This window comes from Manis javanica, chromosome 6 (genome assembly GCF_040802235.1).
Source record: "Manis javanica isolate MJ-LG chromosome 6, MJ_LKY, whole genome shotgun sequence".
Lineage (NCBI taxonomy): Eukaryota > Metazoa > Chordata > Mammalia > Pholidota > Manidae > Manis > Manis javanica.
In genome coordinates, this window is record NC_133161.1 from 10,162,460 (window position 1) to 10,178,475 (window position 16,016).

Sequence of the window (16,016 nt, forward strand, 5' to 3'; positions counted from 1 at the left end):
TTCAATTTCTTCCCTGAAATAAAAAGTATACATTTCCATATTTTGATACAGTGCAATAAAACAAAAAATGACAGTAATTCATAATACATTCTAGATTGTAAAAAATTTGTTCTTAAGTAACTGTTGAATCTAAAGAAATATTTATGCATTCTAAGAATTGAAAAAATAATCCCTGCATATCATAGGATATAGTAATATTTGCTCAGGAAAATAGGTAGCTTTTACTACTCACATTATTTTTTAAAATCCATTTTTAGACTCAAGAAGCTACAAAAGGAATAATACAGAAGATCTAAGTCAAAGGAAGGAAATTTAAATGATCAAAGGAGAAGTTAAAAATTACTAAATTGTTATGCAGTTAAAAAACTCATCATTAAAAATAAAAAGAGAGCAGGAAAAAGCACCAAAAAAGTAAAATTAGAAATGGAAGAGGGTAAATAACCACAGTTACAGTAGAGATTAAACGAGTGATGAAAGTAATGTGCAGGTACCTACCAGATACATTGAAAGCTGTGCGGGTTCCAGAAGGAATGTGGCGCTATGGAGTGAACCCCGAATCACTTAACGAGAGGAGACTCAGGAAGGAAATGTGGATCTACACTCTGCTGAGATTCCCAAATAGCCCCAAAAGAATGCCATACTACATTTTGATCATCTGCTCAGGTCAAAAATATTTTCCTTCTGATCCCTCTTGAAGTGGTTACTCTATCATGGTGATAAAGAAAGTTGCTCATTGAATGAAGCAATTTCTCATTTGGAGAATAAATTTTAAAACCAGTAATAAAAATCACATATGCTGTTATTGAACTATGCAAAAAAAATCACATCTATGCATAAGACTGAAAGTGGGAAAAGTCTTTAGAGTAATAAGATTATAGGTGATTTTCTTTATTTTCCAGCCTTTCCGAAATACTCTTTGCATAATATAAATGCAGAGCAAAATAAGGTGTATCGGAGCTCAAACTTACGAAGTTCTGCAGACTGTCTCCTTTACTAGGACAAAGTACATTCTCCCCATCATCAAATTGTAGAGGGTGTCAAATTACTCCTTCATAGTCCACCTACAGTGAACCATTTCCATAGTTGAATGCATATTCTTGGGTTGTTACTCTTTAAATGCCAGCCATTAGAACAGCCCTCAGCCTCAAAGGAACAGTAGCACACAAGAAATCTGCACTACAAACTTGTTGTATAATTTGTGGGAAGTAGAATGCATTCTTAGTAAATGCATGCCCTAACTAGCGGAATAGTTCCAGCATCCTTTATGAAGTCCCTGGTGTGGAACAGGCTAAAAGAGCACTTCGGGGACTTCCCTAGAGAGGACCAATATGGGGAATGACTCTGATCTTGGACTTGCAAGGAGAGGAGTTGGGATGACTGTCTAATACCTCAGTCTCAGACACAGAAAAAAAAAGGAAGCAAACTTTCTGCCACGTTTCCAAGACCATTTAGCCTTTGCATAAATAAAATTTATTATTTTTTTTAAATATGTATTTCAGAGTGAGCAGCTAAATCGCTCACTTTTAGATGTCTTGGGAATGTGTTGAGGTTGGCAGTGGTACTCCTTATCAAAAGGTGCCACAGAAAATTCTTTGTGGCTGCCTAGAATGTATTTTTGTGAGCTAAAGTTAACAATTTTGTGATAGAAAAGGGGAAAATATTGCCCTAAGTTTTTGGTATATTTAGTGTGTCATTATAACTTTTGCTCTTATTAATACTTAGACAGTTTTAGATATAATACTTCCAGAATTTTTTTGCACATCATTAAAAATTATATATCATGTCAGGAGTTGGATGAATTGATGACAACTTAGATGAAATACGACCTACTTTGCATACATATAAATATTTCAATACCCTATTCAGGTCAAAAAGTATGGAATTTTTTTTGTTTCTTTACAGTTGCTTGTAGTTAGGAAGGTAATCAAGAACTTAAAGCACAGCTGGTTTAATTTACACCTACTAGTAATTACCAAAACATCTATATATCTAGAATAAATATGATAGCACATTGCTTGAAGAAACACTGGAATACTCTCATCTTCCTTTCAAATAAAATCTTCAGACAGTCTCTTCAGGTTCCCATGCCACTTACAGTCCATGTCTTTGATTATGACCTCATACAAAAGTAAGTCATTAAAATTTTAAATTCGTTTTTTTGCAAAAATCATTGTTTCAAAGTAATAGTGCAGACAAATGAAACAGAGAATGGAAGTCCCATCACCATCTAACTGCCATAGTGAACTGCTTCTAAAAATTTGGTATTGATAAAAACATATTTTATGTCTTACTAAACATATTGCCTTATTTTATAAATACAGATCCAACTAATTTGTTTAATGTATACACAGCATCATGTTGTACAGAGCTACTATAACTTATTAAACCAGTTCCAATTTGATATATATGTGGATTATGTCTAGGCTTTTTATTAGACCATTGCAACAAAAGCCTGTCATGTACTTTTGTAAATAGTCAAGAAGACCCAGTGGGAGAAGTGAGGTGGCTGCATTATAGGGCACACATGTACACACACACACACACACACACACACATACTTTCACACACTTTGCCAAAATGAATTTTCTTTCCCAATCTAATGGTGAAAAAATGTCATTTTAATTGAATGGTTAGAGAAATAAAGCATCTTTTCTTATAATTAGAGGCTTTGTAAATTTCCTTTTTTGAAAAATTTACCTACTCATTGTCTGTCTCCATCTCTGTTGTTCATTTACATGAACAAATGTTTTCCATTAGGATTACTGAACTTATATGTATTGTAAATTTATTTGTAGCTTCTCTCCTGTTGTGGTACACACATGTGCCTACTTGTTTTACCTCAAAATGTTATTAATTATTTGGGGAAAATTTTTGAAGTGCACAAATTATATATTACATAAAAGTAATACAATTCTTACTCACATTTCTACCATCCTGAATTAGCAAATCTTTGTTTTCCATTCCTTTTTTCCTTAACTTAGAACAATAAAATATTTAATACATTGCAAGAAAAGCTAGTCTTCCATTCACCATGCCTGGACCTCATGTATCTCTTGAGTGACATAGTATGTACTATATTCTTCTAAAATGTTCTGTGCACTTTTGAATGCCTACATACATTTCTATGAGCAATATACTGCTTCCTGTATTTACATTTTTTTAAATAAGAGCAAATTTAAATAAGAGACTTCCTTTTATTACTGAACTAAAGTTTTTGAGATCTATCCATGAAACTATGTATAAATTTAGCTGAAGGTGTTTAATTTTTATGTACTCAGATTTAGTAGTAGTCTTTTATGTCTTGTCTTGTAATAGACTTTCATCTGTCAAAAGTGTAAAATTTTCCAAGTATTGTCTTTTTTTTTTTAAATTATGATGTGAATCATTTAAAAATGAGGATAAGAAGTAATGTAGTAGGGAATTAACCCTGTTTTTTCCCCAAAATTGCTGACTGGGTTGCTTATAGCTCACTTATCAATTCATTACGTGCTTATTGATTGAAAACACCTTTTTAAAAATGCAATCAATACCCAGGTGCATATAATCAATTGCTGTGATATTTCTATGTATTTTTCCTATCCTTACACTGTTTTTAATAAGCATAGCTGAAGTCTACCATTATTCTCCCCACATTCTATCTTTGGTACTCTGTTTATGCTTTCACCAAGCTCGAGAATTATTTCATCACATTCCTAAAAGAAAATCTTATTATCATTGTAATTTCACTGAATTTATAACTTAAATTACGGCACTCTTTCATACTGTTAATTTGCTCTCCAGACACATATTTCTTCACATCTTCTTTCATGCCCCTCCATGCAATTTTATAGTGTCCTTCATGTAAGTTCAGTAAATGTCTTCTAGAGCTCACATCTAAAATCTTTGTTGCAATTGAGTGTCTTGTCTTTCATTGTATTTTCATACTTTTCTCTTGTCTGTATATTACATATATACAACATATATACATATATAATATGTATATTACATATATACATTATATAACTTTATCCAACACTTTAGTAGTTTACTTAGCTTTTACTTGATTATTATAGCTTATGTAGGATTATTTGTCCTCCATATATGGTCTTTGGTAAAGTTAACTAAATCAGTGGGTCTCAGCTAGGGCAATTTTGCTTCCCATGGACCACTGGCCATGTCTCATTTTTGGGTGTCTCTGGTAGGGAACTTACTGGCATCTATCAGGTAGAGACTGCAGAGGTTGCTAAATAACCTGCAGTGTGCTAGACAGCCCCCACAACAGAAATATTGCCCAACCCCAAATGTCTGTAGTATCACAGTTGACCAACAGTGGTTCAAATCTTTTGCCTATTTTTTACTGATTGTTGTCTTGATATTGGCTAGTTATGTGTTCTTAATCTAGTCTAGATACAAGTCCCTGTTTGGATATATGCCTTGCAAATATTTTTCTACTCCATGGCTAACTTTTCATTTCCTAAACAATCTCTTTTGGAGAGCAAACATTTTTAATTTTAATGAAATGCAATTTATTGACATTTTACAAATTTTATAATTCATGCTTTTCATATTTTATTTAAGAAAGTTTCATCTAATCCAAGGTCACAAAAATGTTTTGCATTTTCTTCTACAGGTTTCATAATTTTTGCCCTTACACTTAGATCTATGATCCATCTCAAGGTAGTTTTTGGAAATGATGAGTTAAGGCTTGAGGTTCATACTTTTGCAAATGGCTGTCCTATGGTTCCAGCAACATTTGTTGAAAATATTTTCCTGTCCTCACTGAATTGCCTTGAAATCTTTGTTGATATCAGTTGTCATATATGTTGGTCAGTTTCTGGAATTTCCATTCTGTTCTGCTGATCTACGTGACTGCCTATATGCCCCAGTACCATAGTGTCTTAGTTACTCTAGCTTTCTAATAAGTCTTGGAATCAGGCACTGTAAATCCTTTAATTTTGATCTTTTTAACAATACTGAATCTTCTGGACCAAAAGCACAGCATATCTTTCCATTTCTTTAGGATTTATTTAATTTCTTTCAGCCATGTTCTATAATTTTTTGTTTGTAGTTCCTATAATATTTTATCAAATTTATCACTAATTATTTCATGTTTCTTGAAGTTATCTTAAATAGCTATATTTTTTCATGTTTTGGCACTCATACTAAATTAGCTCACATCAAAAAAATTAAGAAGATTTTTTTTGTTTTTTTCTGTTTTTTGAAGCTATAGAGCAATTAACACTTGGCATCTTTGCGCTCAAAATTCATATTCCTCCTTACTTCTCAGTCAGCCCTACCCACCCACCCACTGTCAGGGAGGAAGGACACACTTTTCCTCTGCCTCTTAGATGCAGTGTCTAGACCTGAGAGCCAAACTAACAAAAGGCAGATAAACAGAAGAAAAGCATACACATTTTATCTAATGTTAATATTTTTTAGGTGAAGCCTTCATACGTAAGAAATGAAGACCTAAAGAAGCACATAAGCCTGAGAGCTTATATACAATTTTAACAAAGAACAATAAACTGTGGAGATTTGTCAAGACAAAGAAAAAAGGGGTTTGGTTAGGGGCAGTATTTATGGGAAAGCGACTAAGAATTGTATATGGGGGAAATAATGAAAGATAAGGATTGTTAATATGTTGGCTTGTACAGATTCATTTTGGCATCAACTCGCTGTCTCCAGGGATAAGAATATTCCCTTCCTGAGTTAGGGAGGGCACCTTTCTGATGGGGAATGTATGCCCTACTTTTAGAATGAATGGGGGAGGTCATGGTGCCCTGCCTGCCTCTGCTATTTCTAAGTGCCTTCAGCTCAAAGTAATTAGTCTGCTAAAGTGATACAATTTGAGGCGGCATCTTCTGATTCCCATCAAGATGCAGCTCTTATCCATCTTTCTACTTGAAAATTTTCTACACCATGCTAATATAGTGAATTTTATGGCAATTAATCTTTCTATAATTTATCTGATAATCAGACTTACTCCCACCATTCTGTATATTGTCACTATTTATTGGATTTAATCAAACTTCCCATGAATTAAACCTCATTTGTTATTCTACATTTCATGTATCTTGAGGTTTTTCTAGAGTACATAGCATGATGCCTTATACACCTATAGGCAGATAGCACAAATGCTTGAGTGTTCAAAGATAGGTTTCCATAAAAAGGCTTAAAATATAATTGTTTCTCTGAGGCAGAGAAATTGGTATTTTCAGGTAAGCATGACTTATAATGCTCCTGGCTAGTTTAAAGATGATCTGACAATGCATTGATGACTAATTATTGAATCACTATTTCTCTAAGATGCATGGCTCACAGTCATGCCCTTTGGGGAAATGTCAGAAATAGTGAGATAACATCAACATGAAAACTCAGAGCAAAACTGGTAACATTCTTTTTCAATGGACAAAATACAAAGACAACCAGAATTTATTTTCTAAGGCTTTACATTTATACCAGGTATGATGGAACATAAAAGCTATGCATGTCATTCACTTCACACAGATATGGTATATAGCCTAAAATTAACTCACAGAATTAAAGTCTTAGTTTTTTATACTGGATTGAATATTGCTGCTGACAGGGTCAGACACCAGGACTCTAATGAAGAACAGCAGAAAAGGAACAAAAGACTTAGACCCAGAGAAACTGTCTTAACGAAGAAAATGTACATCTGTTCAGCACTCAGATAATGAAGAATTTTTAACTAAGGGCTAGAAAATGAAATGGTAGGCTGGCTGGCTACACAAACACCCAGGAAATCCTGTGTCATTGGGAGCATCTCCTGCTGCACACAGTCATCCGCCCACAGAGACGTGCTGCGCTGGGGTAGGGGTGCTGGTACATGCAGGTCTGGATCTGAGAGCAGGTGTACAGAAGGACCAGAAACCACATCGGTAAGACATGTGCCCCCATCCCTTATACTAAGAAATCAGTTTAAAAGATATTGAGGGCAAAATTTAAATAGGAAAAGAAAATGAGTGGAAAAATGTAGCAGGTTGCCTCCATAGGACTTTCAGGTCTTTCAGGCACTCACTAACAAAGCCACCAACTTTCCTACCAGTTGACTGGACTCATTAGTCAGGAGCAAACAGAGGCAGCCCTGAGAGGGAGTCCTCGGGTGGCCTAAAACGTGGTACGTGGTGGCTGAGGAAAACACAGATCTCTAGTATAAAAATGCTGGTCAAAGTAACATTTGTACCAAAAGACTAGAAGGGTTCTACAGCGGAAACTAATTTGGTTGCTTGAGTACTTGAAGTTGTTGATATTAATAGCAAACAGGGAAAAGTAGTAGTATAATATTTCATATCTGAAAATTATATACTGACTTATCAGAATGCTGAAGTCTTCAGATAACAAAGCACATTATTAGAGATGGTACTTCATCATAACCGAAAAGATTTGACATTACCTGTTCTTGTAAAAATTTTTCTCTGCTTTCTGTCCAAGACGATTCTAAAGCATGCCTTAAATAATGATTTTTTTTAAATAAAATGATTTTAAAATTATGCAGGTCACCTAGTAACGGTCTATATATTTACTTAGACTTTCCTTTTCTTCTCAAAAACGTACAAACTCTCGCGGTGCTATACTGGTGAAGAATTACCAGCCTGGGGGCTGTTGTCTGACGTGAAGGCCGGGAGTGAGGAAAACCCGACAGCTGCTCTCAAGAGCTTGGTAGCAACTGCTTCTTCAGGGTGGGATGGATTGTGAAGGGAGGACACAACCTTAAAACGCTGCCTTTCGTGAATGACCAGTACCTTTCTAGAGGATTATCAGCATTTGCTGGCCTTTGGGGGCTCACTGGGGCATCTTGCAGCTGATAGTTTTAAAATCACTTCTGGATTTCATTCCTACATCATCAAACAAATATTCGGAGCCTGTCTTCTTACAAGTGGTTTAGATTATTTTTCTTCAAGGGCATTTATGGTGACATTTTATTTTAGTTAACATTTTTCTGGTTATTTTCATGTATTTATAAACTCTCTTTTCTCAGCAATCTGCCTACTATTATCTACCAAGTTGTAGCTGTTTTCCACATCTATAAAGTTGTGCCTATTTTCCAGATTGTTTGTAAAATAAACACTGGCCCCTGAGAAATAACTGTTTATACTTTTTCTTGAGAAAAATGATCACTTCTCGCTTCCTATGGAAGACCCAAGCCAATTTCCCATTGACGACCTAACTCTTTACCGCAACCACCGTCTGTCCTGTCCCCAGCTCCCACCCTATTCCACGGTGAACCAAAACTCCATGGCCAGCCAAAAATAATAAACAACAATACTTGGTAAAATGTTCACTAAGGTCTTTAGAAAATCAACACACCCCACCCCCCAAATACCCATACACACATGTGAATTTAACTGCTTGTTTCCTTATATTTCCTTTTAAAACCCCTCAAAGAAATCAAGGATTTCAGTCAGGTATTTCTGTTTTCAGTCTGATTTATGAACTCCTCCTCGTCTGGCGAGGTCCCATTTTGTTTCACAATTCACGATCCGTCCCCAGGAGTAATGACCCGTTTCCAGAGGTGAAGCATTCTTTCTGCATGCATCAGGTAAGCAGACGCGGGGTGCTCCGTGATCTGTCTGAAGCTGGCTGAGGAGCACACTCACCTTTCAGCATACCCCCATTTTCACTGTGGTTCTTCCCTTTTATGCTCTTTATTTTTCTTCATAAAAGGTAGACCTGATGAATAACACAACATCCAATCACTAATGAGCAGGTTGCTCAGAATCTGTAGAAGGTGAGTGGGCTGTGGTACCAGTAAATTTCAAAGCAACTCAACGTGATGTTCAGCAGGTATAAGTAAAGTCCAGTTTTGCAAGATGAGTAAGATCTAGGGCTCTGCTCTACAGCTCTGGGCCTGCGCTTAGCAATACTGGATCATACACTTAAAAATTTCCTGAGGGTAGATCTCATGTCAGATGTCCTTGCCACAAGAAAAAGAAAGAAAGTCATTGGGGTTAAAGAGAAAATTTGTTTTTGTTTTGTTTTTGGGGGGCGGGACTTTGTTCCGCGAGGGCATAAGCTTTTCCTATGACACTTGATGGCGAGGAATCCCATGGCTCCCACTGGCAGCTTTTCCTTTTCTTCATTTCTAACACAAGGCCACAGATGGGCCTCTGCATTCCAGGATTTAGGAGGCTGAAGGGTCCAGGAAGAAAACTGAAATAAGCTTTAAGTACTAGGTCCCATTTTGTTTCATTCCCATGAATTCTTTGTGTATACCTGCAGAGAGAGAGAGTTCCTGTTTTTCAAGGCTGGGACAGTTGCAGGAGACATTCAGTTAAGTTTGGCCTGGCGTAGACCAGTCCAGCCAGCTAAGCAGGAACACAGATCCATGGATGATCTTGACTAGATGCAGGATTAGAGTGTGCATGTGAAAATCATCAGGCACAGCATGCTGCTAAGATAATTCATTTTCATAGGGGCCATGGGTGTTGTAAAGCTCGGTCCAAGTTCACCAAAGTTACCTGTCCACCCTATGGTGGTTCTGTTATGCTTTGCTTTGTTTTTATACCTTTATGTGTATAGACTACATTGGAGAGAAAGTCAAGCTTCACTGTTTTATGAAGGAAATAAATGAATTAACAATAAAGGGAGCAGAGGCAGAGAAGCTGTTCCAGGAACATGGTAACCAAAGAAACCAAGTTGAGACAGTATGGAGAAAGTGAAGGTTCCTGTGGCCAGGATTCTCACCTGGCTCTGGTTGCTTGCTCACTGCACACAGGTGGGCAGTACATTGTTACTGACTCTGTAAAGAGCTCCGTCCAGTGCCCTGGGCTGCACGGCTGCACGGCTGCAGGAGGGCACACACTGGAGTGGTGGCAGCACCAAGGACGGAGGCTGAGAGGGCTGCCCGGGGAGAGGGGCCCAGAGGCAGAGACTGGCTTCCTTCAGCCAGACTCACTCTGAGTGGACGGGATTCTAGTGATTGACGTGCCACCAGGGGAATAAAGCTGGATACAAACCCTTTCACCCCAGGAACGTTCCACTCTCATTTTTTTGGTCTCCCTGAATCCATAGTGAACTTGCCCAGGGCTGAAACCTATTGGCAAGACGGATAGTCGGCTCACCAAAGGAGATCTCAGTCACTGGGTGTCGGGGGGCGCATGGAGAAATTTGATTCTTTTATGTTTTGGGTTTATTTTTTTTTAAGTAATGAACCCTAGGTTGTTTAAAGAAGGAAGGAAAGGAAATAGTGAAGGAAAAGAGACTAATAGTACATGAAAAGGAGCAGTTACTTTTCAAAAGAATGGCATAGATCACTTCTCACATTTTAATGTGTGAGTCTTGTTAAAACACAGACTCTATTCTGAAGCTCTGGGTGAGGCCTGGGATTCTGCTTTTCTAACAGAAGCCAGGTGTCACTGTTGCTGCCTGCAAGGCACTTGGAGTCAAGCTGGGAGACCAAACCAGCATCTAAAACTGGTCACAATTGTTTTAGCACCTAGTATGTATGATAGTGCAATAAATACAACTAAATGCAATGATAGAGCAAGATACTTCCCAATAAATGCAATTAAATACTCTCAGATTTTAAGGCACTTTGTATCCTGAGTGATGGAGATAACCTTATCAGGCAGGAAAAATGGTGTTGGTCATATAGTTCGTGTGAATAATGCACTTGCAAATTTTTTGAAAAGATTATTAGTTCTTAAGTAAGCAAATATAAATAAATAGCAGAGAAAATATGAGTTAAAACCATCAAGGGTTATTATTATAGTTTCAGTGTTTAAAAACTGGCCCTGTTTCTGTTTCTAACATTTTTATGTGCACATGCTCACAGCCATGCTGGTGCACACACAGTAAAGAAAGTGGGGTCTTGTTCATTTTCAGCACATCCTTTTTATCCCTTTAAAAAGTCTGATCATGCCCTCTAGCCTAGCATTTTCATGTTTTTATTTCTGGGGGAAAGGAAAGGCCTGTGGCTTTGAGCTCAGCTGGTCTGTACCCCCTGCACGTATTTGACTTTTCTTTGGTTAAGTGGTAGAGAGTAGCTCTGAGTTTTAAGGGTGACTTGAGAATGACATAATAAGGAAGTTAAAAGTCTCTTTATGAAGTGGAAACATGAGTCCTCTTTGATTAAAAGAAACATAAAAAGATGATAAATATATTAATCAGGTTTTTCACCATAGAACCTTGAACCCACTAGCACAATGTAATAAGATGTTAAACGCTTATTACAACCTGTATTGTCTGATCTTTCTTATTTTTTGACAGAGAATAGAGGACCTTGAGCTGTACTTTTACTACAGGAAAAATTAAAATAAGTTATTAATATTTTATAAAATTCTGTATCATTATAGATAGGGAGATTTAAAATGTTACTAATAGAATTATCTGTGCATGGAAATTCTCTGTACATTTCTTTGCAAGATCCTGTTAATCTATAATTACTTCAAAATGAAAAGGTTTTTAAAAAAGTGAAGGGAAAAATGTACAGAATTAAAATACACAACAACCAGAATATACAGGCTTGTAAGTTAGGACAGCTAAATGGAGTTAGAGTGTCCTGAGATTCTTCTGTTCTCCAGGATGAGGGAAATGTATTGAAGAATATTGGGCTTTGGTAGTGTAAGCAGGTTGAAATTTCTAAAGTAATCACTAAACAACTAGAAATAATATCTAACTTCCCAACTAGTAGATACTTAACCAGTTTGTTTAGGGAATTTGACGTTGATAAATAATAGTGAGGACAGTGGACAGATGTAAGAACAAGCGAACACATGTGTAAATACACTATGACTTGAAGCTATAATTGACAGAGTGCTGCAGAAAGTCCCATTCAATTGAACAAATTAAAAATGCAGAGTCAGCATTTGGATCTGATTAAAGTTGGGTTCCTAAGATCAAGGGCATCATTTGCAATTCTTAAAGTGCAAGAGAAAACCGCGATTTAGTCAAAAAGCAATTAGTATCAGTTCAACTCAGTAAGGTGACAAGGTGACGGTTAGTATCTAGAGATTTCATTCTAAGCTATAAATGCATGTTGTGGGGATGGGGTCTATTCTTTTCCCCTTATAAAAATTATATACATTTTATATAGATAAAACGCATCACTTTATATAACTCAGTGGGCTTTAGTATATTCACCATGTTAGGCAGCCACTACTGCCCTCTAATTCCAGAACATTCCCATCACCCCAAAAAGGACACCCTGTGCCTGTGAGCAGTGAGCCCCAATTCCCCACTCTCCCTTCCCCAGCAGCCACTAATCACCCTCTGCCAGTATGGAGTTGCCTACTCTGGACAAGTTGCTCATGCTTGTCTGTTCTTTCATAAAGCTACTGTTATTGAAATAAGATGTAATATGTGGCCTTTTGTGTCTAGCTTTTTTCCCTTACCATAAAATGTTTAAGGTTTAGTCATATGGTAGCATGTCAGAGTACCCCATTCCTTTTTATGGATGAATAATATTCCATTGCCTGGGTACGGCACATTTTGTTTATCCTTTTATCAGTTCATGGACATTTCGATTATTTTCATTTTTTGCATATTATGAATAATGCTGCTGTGAACATCCATGTACAGGTGTTTGTGTGAACATATGTTTTCAGTCTTCTTGAGTATATACCTAGGAGTGGCATTGCTGAGTCATATGATAATTCTGTGTTTTAATCTTTTGAGGAAATTTGCCAAACTCTTTTCCTCAGCGGTTGCACCTTTTACATCTCCAGGGACATATGTTTTGTTTTTTCCATGTCCTCAACATTTCCTTTCCTTTTTTTTCTCTAATAGCCTGCCTAATGGGTATTCATTGGTATCCCATCATGGCTTTGATTTGTCTTTCCCTAATGGTCAATGATACTGAACATCTTTTCATGTGCATGTTGGTTATTTGTATGTCTTCTTTGGAAAAATACCTATTCAAATCCTTTGCCCTTTTAAAAATTGTGTTCTCTTTCTGTTATTGAGTTCTAAGTGTTTTTTATATATTCTAGATACTAAGTTTTTATCAAATATATTATTTGGAAATATTTGCTCTTTCTGTAGGTTGTCTTTTCATAGTCTTTCTACTGTCCTTTGAGGCACAGATTTTTTTAATATTGATGAAGTCCAATTAATTTTTTTCTTTAGTTGCTCATGCTTGTCTATTCTTTCATAAAGTTACTTTTATTGAAATAAGATGCTATTTCACATTTTAAATTCTTGCTGTCTCTCACTTATCCATAACAGCCTTTAGAGAGCTATAATTTACATAGTAATCTGCCTCACTAATAAGACAATACATTAGTTTACTGTGACTTCTGTAACAAATTGCCACAAACATAATGGCTAAAAACAATATATATTTATCATTGTACAGTTCTACAGTTCAGAAGTCTGAAATGGGTCTCTGGGCTAAAGTCAGCGTGTCAGCTGACCTGTGTTTCTTTCTGGAGACTCAAGGAAGGAATCTTTTTCCTTGACCTGTCCAGCTTCTAGGGGCTGCCCACATTCATTGGCTTCAGTCTCCCTTCAAGGCCAGTGATGTTAAACAATCCTTACTCACACTGTATCACTCTGACCTCCTCTGCCCGCCGTTTCCACTTTTAGGAGACCATTCTGATTCCCCTGAGCTCAGTGTAAGTGTAAGTGTAAGCTAGGGACTGCAGGACACCTGTTGACAGCCAATGAAATCTTTTAAGTGCTTAGAAGAAAATGGGCTGTAAATAATGTTGGTCTTGTATCCACAGCCCAATATGGGTCATGCCACAGGTCATAGGGCAGAAAGTTTAGTTAATATGCAAATTGTTAGTGAGCCTGTTATATAATTCCTGGACCAGAAGTTTCTGTTCTCATAACCCTAGAGGAGGGCTGCTCAGAAATTGGACATTAAGGATAGCAATCTTAAAACTAGCTTTCTAGGAATGGGTTAGATGAGGGCAGCGCAACACACGAGAGAGAGCCTGGGCTTTGGAGTTAACTGCATCTGGGACCCGGTTTCAACTCACCCACTTTATTGAAAAAGTCCACTGGAACTCAGCTATATCCAGAAAATTAGATTTTTATGAATATGTGTGAAACTGCATTTGTGTGGTGGCATATCTCAAATATCACTAAAGGGCAGATGGATACTTTTTTAAAAATTAGAAAAATTAGTGCTTAAAGTGACTGGAGTAGTTTAAGGACACCTAGCCGTACTGTTCACCAAATGATAATGCCTTTAGGAACACGTGTTAAATGTATACATTTTAAAATCAATTTGCTTATGTGTTGCTAGGGATAAAATAGCAGCTCCACAACCCACCTGCTGCTGTTGAAAGACACCACCTAAGAGGCCAACAGCAAATTTTGTCAGGTGTTTTCTTGAATAAAAGGAAAGTGGAACAGGGGACAGGATGACTTGTTTATTGCTTAGCTTCCTCTCCTGCCCACATTTTCCTGCCTAAATAATCCACTACCATCTCTAGACAGAACGAAGGAAGACTCTAATCTAAATGAAAAGAGTAGCCTTGGGTGCTCCCAGACGTGACGTGTCCATCCAATCTGAGTTGTTCTACCTCTGGATGCATCAACGTGTCTTTTATCCTGGGATATCTGGATAGTACAAATGGAGATTATCGTTAGAGAGAGCAGCAGGCGTGGGAAGTGTCCCATATCCCTAGGACAGATGTTTTGCAGCAGGGTGCAGTAACTTACGTCGCTAAATGGCAGCTGTGAGAGGGTGCAGAGCACCTTGTGACATACTCTCCCAGCTGTGCGTTTCTCCTCCAGGCATTCTAATATGTCAACTTCATCAAAACAAACACACGCAGCAAGTTTCTGGAGGTGTTCCCTAAATTGTCAGAACCTGGATGGGGTACAGTCAAACAGAAGTAAGAATGATAAGAACAGATTATTATTAATGTTTCCTTTTCCCAAAAAAATTGGTAAGGATTTAAGGGGGAAAGAAATGTTAGAGAAAGAGACTGTTGTTTGAAAGCGTTTCGGTTTCCAAGCAAAGTATCAGAAAAGTGGAAAGACTGACTCCAAAACATAGGAAAATACATACATTCTGAGAAGTATGAAAGGCATTGGGAAGCCGACATATAGTTAAACCAAAAGCAGCAAATTGCTGGAAAAGGTAATAAGTGGAAAGGTACAAAAAATCACACACATTAAGCCTTTCTGGGACAGTGCCATCCCCAATGTCCCGGCGGGGTGAGGGTGGGAAGCAGCAGATGAAATCCACATTCAGATAAGAACCTGCAAACCTCCATTCCAGTAGTACATTTCGCCCCCATATGCATTCGCTGTTGCACAAAGATGCTGTGTTTTATACCACCTCAGAAGTCAGTGATTTAACACCAGTTGTTTCTATTGCTCACGCAGCTGCAGCTCACACTCCGGCTAAACTGAAACTGGACTTGGTTCATAACACCTGGTGTATCGCTGCTTTGCCTCTTAAAATAGATCCTGGGACATCCAGATGGCTGCTCCTCTCTTCTCTCTTTGGACTCAGTGCTAGCAAATTCTTGATGTGCTCACAGTCTTCTCTGTGCAGTTGCAAATACTCAAAACATGCAAAGCGTCCTAAGGCCTGAGCTGGGACCCAGCACACTGTCCTCTCTATCCCCACACAGTTACCAAAACAGTCACAGAGCCAAGCCCATGTCCAGGGCCAGAGACATATGCTCTGCTCTCGATGAAAATTCCTGCAAAACTACCAAATTTTGTACCTAAGAAAGGAGCTGCTGTAGATAATAGAATAATATAGGTAAATGTATAATGTCTTTCGGTGAAATTTGGGGGAAAAATTAAAAACCTCTAGTTTTTAAGTAATTCATGCATTAACAGATAATTAAGACAAAAATCCTAACTTTGCAACAGATATTATAGCTTTTAGCTTTCACAAGTTGTAGAAATCTCTTTACTACCTTTATTCCTTTTTTAAAATTGGTCAACTTTCACTTACAGCTGCAGGTACTTGAAAATATTTGTTGGAGAAATAAATGAATGAAGTTATTTTAGCAACAAGACTCAAGATCACTGCCTTCTCAATCATGAACTTTCAGATTGAGCCATTAACACCAGCTAGCCAGTTTCAGGCAGCATTTTCTCACATG

The 16,016-nt window shown here is 37.3% G+C and overlaps 1 protein-coding gene and 1 long non-coding RNA gene across 8 annotated transcripts in view; one reads left to right on the top strand and one right to left on the bottom strand.

Annotated features, from left to right (window-relative positions):
* Positions 1 to 16,016, top strand: part of TPK1 (thiamin pyrophosphokinase 1) — a 355,980-nt gene that overhangs the window by 309,310 nt on the left and 30,654 nt on the right. The gene's annotated exons all lie outside the window — the stretch shown is intronic.
* LOC140849832 (uncharacterized) overlaps positions 13,095 to 16,016 on the bottom strand; it is a 61,852-nt gene continuing 58,930 nt past the window's right edge. For both annotated transcript variants that reach the window (XR_012132069.1, XR_012132070.1), the window contains exons 2-3: positions 14,611 to 14,761; positions 13,095 to 14,508 (exon numbers count right to left, since the gene is read on the bottom strand). This is a non-coding gene — a long non-coding RNA (uncharacterized lncRNA). The remainder of the gene's footprint in view (positions 14,509 to 14,610; positions 14,762 to 16,016) is intronic.